This window comes from Labeo rohita, chromosome 4 (assembly GCF_022985175.1).
Source record: "Labeo rohita strain BAU-BD-2019 chromosome 4, IGBB_LRoh.1.0, whole genome shotgun sequence".
Classification (NCBI taxonomy): domain Eukaryota; kingdom Metazoa; phylum Chordata; class Actinopteri; order Cypriniformes; family Cyprinidae; genus Labeo; species Labeo rohita.
The window spans coordinates 43,237,335-43,251,823 of NC_066872.1; positions in this window are offsets into that span (position 1 = coordinate 43,237,335).

The window sequence follows — 14,489 nt, forward strand, 5'->3', positions numbered from 1 at the left end:
TTGACTTAACTGAATTTCTTTGTAATTCAGTGGTTATTCACATTATTTACATGTTTATTTATTTTTAAAAATACTGTAATACATAAACTAAAGGGAGTACAATGATATGTAAATACTAAATGGTATAAATTATTTAATTTATTATTTAATTTTTTCTTTGAATTACAGAATAAGTTTTGCATTGTTTTGTAATAATAATAATAATAATAATAATCATAATAATAATTGTAATAATAATAATGCATTTTATTTGTAATGCATATTTTTTTAATTGTAATTGTAATTTTCTAAAACCAAAGCACTGCAGTGAACTACAAACATAATAATAATAATAATTAATAATAATTAATAATAATAATAAAATAATAATAATAATAATAATAATATTATAATATTATAATATATAAAATATTAATATATATATATATATATATATATATATATATATACACACACACTCAAAAGTCAGTATAATATTCTTAATGTGACATTTTCATGACAATTTAAGTAATATTAAAATCAAATTGCCATAATGCATTCAGTGGTTAATTTCAATATTTATATCTGAGTAAAAAAATACTGTAATACATAATTATATTATAATTTATATATTTTAATGATATGTAAATACTAAACGGTTTAAATGATTTTATTAATTTTCTTTGCATTACAGCAATGAGTTTTTTTTTTGCATTGTTTTTTATAAACAACAACAATAATAATGCATTTTATTTGTAATGTGCTTTTCTAAACCCAAGGCACTGCAGTTTAATACAAACATAATATATAATATATATTTATATTTTATTGTTGAATTCTGATTTAAAAAATTACTGTAATATATAAACTGAAGGCAACACAACAAATACTGATATGATCTGTAAATACTTTGCAGTTTAAATGATTTCATTACAGTAATGAGATTTTTTTTTTTGCAAACAGTAATGACATTTTGCAATAAAAATGTGCTTAATTTTCACACAAATGTCAGTACAAAAATAAATCTGCATAGGCCTCATTTACCTCAATCAAAACATAATTTCAGTCTTTCTTTTGACTTCAGGGTGAAATATGACTCAGATATTTTACAGTCAATATAACTGGGGTCTGATGGCCTTGCAAATACACAGTGACCCTCTCTCTCTCTCTCTCTCTCTCTCTCTCACACACACACACACACACACACACACAGAGTGTTTCCAGTAGCAACTCTCTGTAAGCCCTGATGAATCATCTCAGTGGGCGACCAGAAGCCCATCCTCCCTCAGCAGCAGCTCTTGTTTTCTGTTTATTTATCTTCATTCTAGCTGCACTTCCCTTTTTTTGTTTTCTTTTTCTCTTATTTTCTCTAACCGTGTCTGAACTGGTCATATTGTCGCGCCATGACAACCGCATATTCTCTCCGCTTCACCCGGCAACAAGCATCTGTGCTCCCCGACTCAGCTTATTAACCACTAAGACGACTTCAGCATCACGGCACCCCGGCTTTACCTAAGTAGCCTTTTATAGAGATGTGATGAGAGCACATAGGGCTTTCATTTCAACCTGAAAGGAACTCTGGGATGGCAAAGTCAAGGGGAGATGTTTCGGTTACTATGGCAATGGCAGGAAATGAATGGATCGCCTCCTTCTGAAGAACAGAGAGGCGAGCAGGAAATTTCCATTCGCGAGCAATTACGGCGATGGCTGAAACACGCCCAGGAGAGGCCGCGTAACCTCACTCCAGGAGAAAGCACTTTAACACGTTAACGTAAATGCGGAAACCTCCTGTCCTCATCTCAAATTGAGCAGAAAATCACAGCTGATGAGTGGTTTGGGGGGTCGTGCGATCATGCTTCAATACCATCCCAATGTCAGTCTGTTTTCTTCAGATGTACAGGCCTTAGTGTTTTCTACCTGTTCAAAGTGCCTGAATTTTATGTGATTCACAACATAAGGTTTTGTTTTTTATTTTCTCTTTTGTTGCATGTTGCATTTGACAAAAATTATATATAATTATATATATAAGTTTGGGATCAGTTAGATTTTTTTAATGTTTTTTAAACAAGTCTTTTCTGCTTATCAAGGCTGCATTTATTTAATTAAAAATGCAGAAAAAAACTGTAAAATTGTGAAATATTATTGCAATTTCAAATAGTGTTTTTCTATTTTAATATACTTTAAAATAGAATTTATTCCTGTGATCAGCATCATTACTCTGGTCTTCAGTGTCACATGATCCTTCAGAAATCATTCTACTATGCTAATTTACTATCAATTTTTGAAACAGTTGTGCTGCTTAATATTTTTTTAGAACACGTGATATTTCTTCAGGGTTCTTTGATAAATAAAACATTAAAAATAACATTTTTTAAAAAATAGAAAAATCTTTTGTAACAATATACACTACCATTCAAAGTTTGGGGTCAGTACATTTTTTCTTTCTTTCTTTCTTTGAAAGAAATTAATACTTTTATTCAGCAAGGATGTGTTAAATTGATAAAAAGAAAAAAGTATAATGGGTTCCAAAAAAAATATTAAGCAGCACACTGATAATAAGTTAGCATATTAGAATGATTTCTAAAGGATCATGTGACACTTAAGACTGGAGTAAATGATGCTGGAAATTCAGCTTTGCATCACAGAAATAAATTTTAAAGTATATTAAAATAGAAAACTGTTGTTTTAAATTACAATAATATTTCAGAATATACTTTTTTCTGTATTTTTGATCAAATAAATGAAACTTTGATGAGCACTTGATGTTCAACGTAAAATATGGATCCTGAAGCAAAACCAACTGACAACAATTGGTAGTTTGGATGTTGGTCTTCCTCATTCTATTGCACTTGTGTATTTGCTCAAACAGTGGCCAAATGTGACCGTCATTTCCTCCATATCTGACCTCCGTGCAGGCAGCTGGCTGTCCCGCAGTGGCACGTGTCTTGAGAAAGAGGTGATGTGGTCTTGCACATCCCACTTGTGCGAAGAGCCACAAAGCGGGCATTGTTTCAAGCCTGGCATGTGATTTCGACAATGACGCACGTTTGCCACCTCTGTGTTTGTCCACCCTTTGAGCAGACTGCCTCTGAAAATGCCACTAAAAGTTTAATAAAGGGGTTTTTTGCAAAGATGCCATAGAAGAATCATTTCGGTTCTTCAAAGAACCTTTCAACAAAGAGTTCTAAAAAGAACCACTTTTTCTTAACGCGAAGAACGTTTAAAAATTGAAAGAAAAAGTCCATGGATGTTAAAGGTTTAGAAGAGAAGATATACGTGCACAGAACACCAGCTGACATCCCCGCAGCCCAGATTCACTGTCAAAGCTAGTGAAAGCTGAGATGGAGAAATCACAAAGCAACAGAGAAAGAGAGAAACGAACACACCGCCCCCGCAAATGAGTGGCGTGGCATGGCCAGAGCTTCAGAAGGGTCTCTGTGGCACAAATGCTTATACAGTGGGAACAATGAGCGCTCTGTGGATGGCTCTCGGCCGGCGCATTGTGTTCCATCTCTCTCTTGTGTTTCCCCGTCTCAGCAGGCTTCACTCTTATGGGAGGAGGAGGAGGAGGTCCGGCTCTCAGATGATCTCCAGGGGCTCCGATCTGAGGCTTGATAAGCATGTGACTTCTCAATTCTGTTTGACTGAACCGCTTGGATATCACCCAAGCGAGCGGCCTCTGATCGCCTCTGATACCCAGCAGGAGCGGTTATTTGAGAGAGAAGTGTAAGGCTGTCTGATCTGATGAGCTGGTATAACGTCGACCTTATGGGAGATGAGCGCTGTTTCATCCCGAAACATAATGCGAAAACAGTGCAATGTAACAGCGTCACATAATCAGAAGTTAGACTCAGACTAACAAAACTAACAAACTCCCACAGGAGGTTGTGTGTTTGCATGCAAAAGTACTTTTTAAAAACATATATGATCAATAAGTCTATGGCAATATATCTTTTTCCATTATTTTAACCAATTATGGCAGTATATGCTTATTTATACCATTTCTAATAGTTCTAGTCATCTGTTATTATGGCAGTGTATTGAACTGCACTCACTGCTATTTCCTATACTGTGATTTATGATTGCTGCTGTACTGCCTCAATTTCCCTCAGGAGATTAATGTACCATCCCATTCTGTCCTACAATAAATGGTTGACAATGCATAAACTGTGTTTACATGTGATTTCAAACGTATAGTTACAGAGAGATTCATTCAGCGTGACTGATCTGTTAAGCAGCTAAACAAGTGCTGATCTTTATGAGTAAGTCACTGAATTATTCACTTAACTCAAAGGTAACTGTCTTTACAAGGGAATCATTGCTCATTCACAACTGATTCATTAAAAAATGATCAATATGGGATGAAACAAATGCTTGTCGTTATGAGTGAATCAGTGAAGTCACTGAACCATTTATTCAACTGAGTCATTAAAAAACACTGATTCATTTATCAACAAAAGTAGTAATCGACTCTATAAGTGAGAAAAGCACTGATTCATTAAGGATCAAAATAATGTTTGTCTTTATGAGTAAGTCACTGAATCATTCATTCAACTGATTCATTCAAAATCACAGATTAATTCATAAACAAAACGGGCTGAATTAAAACTAGCATACTACTTTGTGCTGTATAAAGATACAGCAGAAATAATAAAAAAAAATAGTATGGTAGCATGAGATTCCTAATTCTGGCTATATTTAAGTTTTATTCATAAACACTGTTTCATTAAAGAACAAAACAAATGTATGTGATTATGAGTGAGTCATTGAATCATTCATTCAACACATCCATTTAAAAACAATGACTTGTTCATCAACAAAACAAGTAACTGTCTTTCTGAGTGAGCCGTTGCTCATTCACTACTGATTCATTAAGGAACAAAACAAGTGTCTGTCCTTATGAATAAGTCATTGAATCATTAACCCAACGGATTTGTTTGCATTTGGAAGAGCAAACTAGTATATTTCTCTTACTCTAACTACTTTTGTCATATAAATATTACAGCAGCATAATTCCTGTCTTTATGATTTATTCAAAAACACTGACTCAATGATCAACAAAACAAGTAACTGTCTTTATGAGTGAGCCATTGCTCATTCACAACTGATTCACTTGTAAATACAGATTCATTGGTAGGAGCTAAACACGTGTTTGTCTTCATGAATGAGTCACTGAATCATTAACTCAACTGTATGAATTCGGAAGAGCAATAAATAGTTAATAGTAAAAATACCATGGTAGTATTCTGCTTGTCTTTACGAGTGAGTCACTGAGCCATTCGCTTTAATGTTTCATTTAAAAACACCAGCGCATGTTTTAATAATCTCAAAGAAAGCTTGACATAATGTTGCCGGCTTTTAAATGGATTAAAATTTTCTTAAATGTCTTCCACAGCCAACCTCTAACCTGCATGCTAACACTCACACTCATACACAGATGTGTTTACAGCATCAAACCAATGTCACCCCTGGGGCGGTTTTCTTAGAAGAGGCTTAAGGCTAGAAAGGGCGGTAGAGGAAGTGTGTGTGTGTGTGCGCGTGTCGGAGCGTTTTTGTGCGAACACGTGTGTGTTGTGAGCTAGTGTCAGCAGGCTAATTCATCACAGGGGGCTTTAAATGGAGTCTCCATTACCACCTGCTTTCCTCCAGACTGACTCTCTCCCACTCTGCACAACCGATACTGGGTCAGAGCGTCTATGAGGAGAATCCTCATTAAAAATGGATCAGCAGGATTTTTCTCTAGCCCAGCACTAGAAATCCGAAACGGCACCAAATTTATCTCAATCTCAGGTGCGCTGAATTCAAAACACTTAGAATAATCCATGTGAAGGGAGAAAACAAAAAGTGGGTGAAAATGAGGGTAGATAAGAGACCCAGGAGATTGCAAACATACAGGTGCGGGGCTGAAACTTATTCAGGAGCTTCTCATCGCAAGACAATGAGCGCACACTCACAACGCCACTGAAACGGGTTCATTATATCACAAGACATCACAATGAACATGAAAGACTGTGAAACCAGGAGTCTTGATTTTAAAAGAGATGTGAAACACAATGGGAACTATATTTAGAGTGCTTGATAAACCAGTAATGCATATCCTCTGCTTTCAAAGGTTGTCTTGGAAACTGCCGCATGAATAAGACTGATAACTTCACCGTCAAGGAAAAAGTTGGGTGTAATTTTAGCGCTTTTTGCTGTGCTGCAGTTTCTTTGGTGCAAGAAATGTCAGGCGTACTGTACTCCGGGCCAAAGCACTTCGTTGTGCTGACATTTGCCAGAATCTGAGACATTCTGTGACATTTCTGTTCAGAAACATACTGTCAGTCAGTGCTCTGGAAACACTCTTAAAAGTCCAACTTTTACAGACTGAAAGTTGCTCAGACTGAAAAAGGACTCAGGTTGTGATCTTAATTATTTTGAGCGAACGAAGTAGCATCCAACGTCAGGCACAGTTCACATGTTAGTAATTTTTTGCGAGTGGTGTTTGCTTGAGCAGAACTCACTGTCATGATGCTAGGGAGTTGTGGGTGGTTGCCATGGCGATGCAGTGCCGTATCTAAGGTGCTCTGAGTCATTGTAACAGACTGCTATGCGGTGCTGTGGGTGGATGCTTTGGTTCAAGCCAAAAGAGCCCACCTCAAGAATTTATGATGTTCTTGTCTCTATATGGCTTTTATATGGACAGAAATGTCTGTCCTTAAAGGAAGACGTTTACCCAAAAATAAACATTTGCTGAAAATGTACTCACCCTCAGGCCATCCCAGATGTAGATGAGTTTGTTTCTTCATCCGATCTGGAAAAACGCAACATCACTTGCTCACCAACGGATCCTTTGCAGTGAATGGGTGCTGTCAGAATTAGAGTCCAAACAGCTGATAAAAACAATCCACAAGTAATCCACATCTTTTGAAGTGAAAAGCTGCATGTTTGCAAGAAACAAATCCATCATTAAAATGTTTTTAACAACTGCAGTACAAGTCCTCTATCCATATATTGCTTTCTCCAGTGAAAAAGTCATCTGGTCTGAATCAGGAGGGAAATATAAGCAAAAACAGTCCAAAACAAATACGTCGGTGGATTATGATGTGAGAGGACAACAGGTGATAGACTTTTTCACCAGATGAAGCAACTGTTTAAAGTTAAAATGCCTTAAGCTGCTCCAAAAAGAATAAAAATTGACGTACCTCATGAAAAATAACTATAAATTTCTTTAAAGGTTTGTATATATCTGTATATATCTGTAAAATGCAAATAATGGTGAAAGTCATTACCATTAATGAGAGAGAGACATAAAATACAGTTCTATACTAAGTGAAACATTAAAAATTGTCCAACAATTGAAACAAATATCATTAAATGCATATTCATGTTCTCTTCAATTCATCATCTATTAACTAAAAATAATAAAAATCAACATACCTGATGAAAAACAACAGTTAACTCCTTTAAAAGTTTGTATAGTCAACCTTCATACATCTGTAAATTAGCCAAAGCAAAAGGCATGGTAATTAATAAGTCAGACATGAAATACATTCCTATACAAACCAAAAAGTCCAATAACTGATGCAGATTATACCAAATAAGCATAAACAGTGGAACAACAGAAGCAAAAATGCATTTTCAAACCTTGAAAATGGGAAGAGGCGGAGTTAACACAGGAAATGATTAGAAGCACATGGTGTAATGGGTCAGGTAATTAAAGGGGCAGACATATTATATACACATACCCTGCGTCCCAATGTGCATACTGTCCACCCTATCTGCTCTAAATAGTATTGAAAATTACTACGATCACATAGAATTTAGATGGATAGTATGCACATTGGGACGTAGGCATAGTTATTAAGGTACATTCAGATAGACAAAAGAAAAAAAACTACAAGCCACACATTTACAGTACTTTAACTTCAATATCAATAAAAAAGTAGTTACCATCAACTGCTAGATTAGCCTACATAAGAGAGGGTTAGCATTTACGTCACAGTTTGGTTAGTTAAGTTACCCGGATGCACAGCCATACTGAAGATACTTGGATGTAAACGACAGCATAGATTTACACAGGTTAATGTACTACTAAGTACGTTTTTTTTTTTTGCTAATTTACATTGTCTAAACCACGGAAAAACATGTGGAAGCTGCTAAATCATATAGAAAAGGATTTAGTGAGAAGAAAAGTGTGCAATATTTTGACAAACTAAAGTTAATAGGTGGTATAGACACGTACGAGCAGAATTAATTAAAATATTAGCCTAACATGTCACCTACCTGACCGGAAATTATAACAAATGCGAAAGTTTGTTCCTGGTTCAGGACTGAAATCCTAGTTCAGTTCAACCACAAACGCGTTTTGCTCTCAGTTTTTTGCAGTCTTCTCCTTGATTTGTTATATCGTTTGGCAGTCTATAGTACTCCAAATGCTTTTCCAGGTCTGACCGATGCATGACAATAATTGACCATTTTCAGCAGAAATAATTAGATAAATGTGCGATTTTCATTCGGTTCAGTGGCATTGTTTACACTCCGTGCCGCCAATTTAGCCGTCGCCGACTGATGATGCGTCGTGAAAACGCTGTATTTTAAATATTTATAAAACTTTACCACCTAAATTTACACTTGGAAAATTACTGAAAACATTGTGATTAATGTTAATTGAGCTTCTGGCAAAGAACTATTGAACTGATGCACAGGATCTTTTGTTAATGCTACTTACTGATGATTATTGGTATTATTGAATATGTATTGACAAACCTATTTTTTTTAACCATCTGGATGAACTGATTCATTACTAACCTATTCTAAGAGTGATTGATTATTGGTTTGTGCTATTACACGCATACATGCAGCAATTTGTTGGAGACATGAGCTTGCTACTGGAAATGCGACACTATTTTTAAAACAGCAGTTCTACTGTCATGCAATTGAAAAGTGTATTTAGTAGCCTTGCTAATTTTAGTTAGTTACTCCCTAAACATCAGTGTGTGTGTGGACTGCGGGTTGTACAAACTGCGGCTGTCGTGACACAGGCTGGTAGGATGCGTCTGCAGGGAGTGGGGACTTTAAATAGACTGTCGTTAAAACCACACATTGATGCGAAGCAACAAGCTGTCAAGGTGGCCCACTGTCATTTACTCCGTTGGATGTGAGGCATTTTCACATCGCATTCTTCTTTCTCGAGCTCAAGGCGATGAGGGAGTCGCTTTCGTCACTGCTAGCGACACCCGTATCCGTTGCTGCCCGAAGGCTTCGGAACCGCTGTGACAATGCCATTAGTTTTCCATCAGCTCCTGTATCTGGAGGTATTTTCTGCCGCAGTGGGCTGAGAAATTGCCAAACATCCATGTCGTTTAAAGAGGAGGATTATGATACCTGCGTTACTCGCAAAACCACAGCCAATAGACGAGGGCCATAAACTCCTCACGCCTAGCGCTCGCTATCAAACGCAATCAATATCTCATTGTTTGGGAGCTTAATGTGGCGCGGCCGCGTGTGTGTAAAGCAAGCCTTCCAGCTGTATTACAGATTACAGAATTAAGGCTGAGCATCAGGTCTGGATTTGAGCCAGTCTGCCATGAGCTTGAATTAATGTGCTTCAGAAGCAGACGAAACAAACTTTGGCTGCCACAGCTCTGGATGGCGGGGATGAGAATGGGTTTGTGCCATTGCAACTGCATCGTGCATTTGGAGTTGCCACAGTGATGGAAACAAGATTGGCTGCCCATCGCAGTCAGTGGCGGATAATTGCGGTGAATAATTACTGTAGACTGCCTGATGCAATTAGCAGCACAGTGTAAAAAAAAACGCACTGAATATGTTTCTGATTCAAAGGCATCAAAATAGTTCAAATTGAAATTTTTGCTCTTTAATGCAATCAGGGCGCATTAGTGCTGTTTGCCAAGCTGAGCAACAAGTTAAGATGTAGCTCAAACAGTAGAGCATTGTGCTCGCAACCCTGACGTCATGGGTTTGATTCTTAGAAAATGCATGAACTAACAAGTGCAATTTAAGTGGCTTTGGATAAAAGTATCTGCCAAATGGATTGCAAGAAACTATTAAACTTAATTCTTCTTAATTAGGTCTTTCGTCTTTTCTATAAACAAAAACACGATTTAAAAAGTGAAATAATTTCCTTAGAAAATTGCTAGTAAATTTCTCAAACGTATACAGTACAATGAAACGGCAAATAACAGCAAATTAAATTATGTGTGACATTTTAAAGTAGAAAGACCAAAATTGTAGATCTATTTTTGGAAATGTACTCTAATAATCAGTTTTATTTACAACTTAAAAAAAATCTTTAAGATATGTTTTGAAAAATGTATCAAAATTAAGCGAGTTCAAAACTAAAAAGAAAACTAAAAAGAAAACCTGTCAATATAAGAAAAATAAAAATAGCCTAGCCTTATTGGCAGATTTTTTTTTCTAGTTTTAAACAACAACAACAACAACAACAACAACAACAACAACAAAAGATAAATATTTATTAATTTAAAACATTTAGCTATTTGTATTGTAAAACAATACAAAAGTAATTACGAAAAACATTTTTGCAGTGTAAAAGTTTCGAGTGTATAACAGTTTCTTAAGATTTGCATATTTATGAAGAAAAATAAACTCAAATGAAAAATACGATTTTTTTACCCTATTCGTAGATATTTTTCTAATTTTAAGCAAATAGTCAAATAAATTTGATATATTTTGTCATGTTTTTTTACACTGCACAAAAAATCTCACTTAATTTTGATAAATATTTTTGAAAAAAAAAAGGCTTAATATCTCATGAACTTCATTTAAAAACATTTAGCTATTTGTATTGTAAAACAATACAAAAATAATAAACAAGAAAAACATTTTTTGCAGTGCAATAGTTTCATGCGTAAATTTGCATTTTTATGCATGCAAAATGTCTGCCAATTGAGTAAGTTTTTTTTCACCCTATTGGTAGATTTTTTTCTAATTTTAAGCAAAAACTCAAATAAATTTGATATATTTTTTCATATATTTTGGTATATTTTTTCCAGTAAAGACTTAATATCTTCTGTATTTTGCTTCTCAAATAAATGTATCTTGACTCAAAAATGTTTAGATATTTTACAGTAAAACAAGACTGAAAAATACTGAGGAGGAAAGTCAGTTTTGGCAGTGTATACTTTGATGCATAATTTATCCTACAGAATTTGTGCTTCAGACATGAATGATGCTCCAAATCGTACAGTTTGTTGCAGAGAAATGTGCTAATGCTTTGCTTAAATTAATAATGGGCACAAAAGTTCTTTAAAACATCAGCAAACCACCAAAATATACCCACAGCATCAAATGGCCAACTCACATTTTCCTCAGAACACGTAAAAATCAAGCTAATGTGATCAGCATTTTAAATACAGAGTGAAAAAACAATGTCATAAATGTTAATTTAAACAGACAGCACAAAACGCTCCCCCGAGGCTGATACCAAACACCGTGACCTCCAGGGCAGGGAGTCTGTCAATCGTGTTAAACTCCGCCCACGTCTTCTGTAGTCACCATGGCGATTCCCACTGCTCATTAGGGCTACTCAATTAAAGAGAGAGCAGCAGGTGTTTCCTCAGGAGCCGTCCAGAGTCAGATTATCCCAACCTTTCCCGGCAGAAAGGCATGATGAGGGAGGGCCTGCGGAGATGGAGCCGCATCCGACAGAGAGGAACGACACAACACACACCCTAATCCTCACACACTCCACGGGAACACAGAAGCCTGGAAGATCACAAGATAAACTGGCACCTGCTTCACAAACAACAGAAGCACACCTACGAGCCAAGACAAGAATAGCCATTGGGGTATTATGAACGTCACATAGTCGAGCCACAGATGTCTGACTAATCTACAGGATGCAGTTGGTTTAAAAAAAGCTTTCACGTTGCTTTAGGATGAAGATTTGCTCAAAATGCACTCATCCTGAGGCCACCCGAGATGCAGGTGAGTTTGATTCTTCATCAGATTTGGAGAAGCGCAGCATTGCATCACTCGCTTACCAATGGATGTGAATGGGTGCCGTCAGAATGAGAGTTCAAACAGCTGATAAAAACATCACAATAATCCACAAGTAATTCACACCACTCCAGTCCATCAATAAATGTCTTGTGAAGCCAAAAGCTGTGTGTTTGTAAGAAACTAATCCATCATTAAGACACTTTAACTGTAAACCATTGCTTCTGGCCAAAATATGAAACCATAATCCAAAACGTCCATCCCCTGTTGTCCTCTCGAATCAAAATCCACCAAAATTTTTGTTTAGAGATGTTTTTCCACTTGTAAATGCTGCTTGATCTGTGTATATTTCTCTCCTGATTCAGACGAGACAACTTTTTGCTATGGCTTGTTAAAACAAATCATGTTTACAGTAAAAATTTTACAAACATCAGGTTCGTTAATTGGAATTAAATTAAATTAAATTAAATTAAAAAAATAATATAATTAAATTAAATTAAGTATTAAAAGCTCTACTAAAAAAAAGAAAACACACACACACAAAAAAAAATCAGGTTTGTTAATCAGAATAAAATAAAATAAAATAAAAAAAAATAATAAAATTAAATAAAATTAAAAAATGAAATGAAAAATGAAACAAAGTTGAATAACTAAAATGACTAAAATTGAAATAAAAGTAATTTAAACTATATGAAAATATTTAAAATTCCTAAAACTTTAAATAAAAATTAAAACTGGCTATTTTATTGTTAACTAAAACTGAAACTACTAAAAATCATGCTCATAACTGAAATAAAGCTAAAATAAAACATACAAAAATTATATAATGAAAATATAAATGGAATTTAAAAGTGGTGCCCTGGCAACTAACTGAAATAAAGTTGAAGTACTAAAATGACAATAAATAAATAAAAATAAAAAAGAGGTGTTTTTCACCTGTAAGTGCTGCTTGGTCTGTGCAGATTACTCTCCTGATTCAGGCAAGACAACTTTTTCACTGGAGAAAACAATATTACGGATAAAAAGATAAGATTTTAGCCATTAAAAACATCTTTTTGTCTTCTCAGGATGTTAATTAATGGACTGAAGTGGTGTGGATTACTTGTGGATTATTGTGCTGTTGGGACTCTCATTCTGACGGCACCCATTCACTGCAGAGCATCCACTGATGAGCAAGTGATGCAATGCAACATTTCTCCAAATCTGATGAAGAATCAAACTCATCTACATTCAGTACATTTTCATTTTTTGATGAACTATTCATTTAATACAACTGATGATTGGATTGTTCCTGCTTTGCAGTACATTTTAATATCCTCATCATATGCAATATTTGCATTTACATAGTTTCAAAGTGCATTTTAATCATGCATGCACATGACATAAAACTATTTGCTTGTCATCTGGGAAAACGGATTTTATATTAAGATTGTTGTATTCAGTCTGCTGGTGAACTTGGCAAAAGAACAAGCGCCGTGCCCTCTACTATCTCTTTCATCCGTATCTCCAGCCATGAGAGAAAGGTGTCGGCTGAATCGTGCCAAAAACCATGGCTGGAGGTCAGTGGCAACGAGCCATTCTTACAATAACATAAAAACACTAATCAGAAAGAACTGATTTACGCCAGACGCACATGAATTCATCCTGTAAGATGAAGAGAGAAGGAATAACGTGAACTAGACCATCCGTCAACCAACATCTTCATTAACCTAGATGAGCCATGGAGGAGAAAAATGGCTCTTGAAGGACGACCAGTGCATTTTTGATTCCACCTATTCCAGTGGAAACCGTGCTGCTCTTAAACTGGAACTGCTCTGCAGCCATTCAAGCATTCAGTTCCAGCGCTGACCCAGAAATGAAGACAATCATAAAAGAAGAGCCACTCGTTCCCTCAGGAGGACTTTTGGAGGGTCACTACGACACAGACTGAACAGAAATCAAGCACAATTCACTACAGCAGTGGATAAACTGGCCATAAGAGTGCTGAGCCTTTTCACAGCCTGTTAGTTATATAGCACATACAGTATATAAAATATTAAATAAAACCTAATTTAATACTTCTGACTTGATATATCTTAATAAAACCATAAATTAAACACTGACTTTATTATTATTATTATATTATATTTTGGGGTGCAATACATTCCAGACATTCCTTGCATTTTTTTGGTCAAATAACAATTTTTTGTCTTGTCAAAGCAATTAAAGAGAGATGGAAAAATGTGTTTCGTAACATTTGGCATGTATGCGTATCCCTTTAAGCCGCAGAGAAAGTTTGTGACAAACTAGCGGCAAATATCTTTAGTACATTCACAGATTTTGTGAAGGTTTCGATTCACTGGATCAGATCCTGTTTGAGCCCTTATAAATAAACATGGGAAAACTGGCTGCCTCCTCCACACAGCTCCACATGCCAGAACCCACACAGCCGAGGAATCGGTGAAATATTCATCCCCGCTATTTCTTTCACTTCAACAATTATTCGTTTGTGCTGTTGAATTATGCATTTTCTCACTGTGAAGCTGGACACTGGTGTTTCTGTTCTT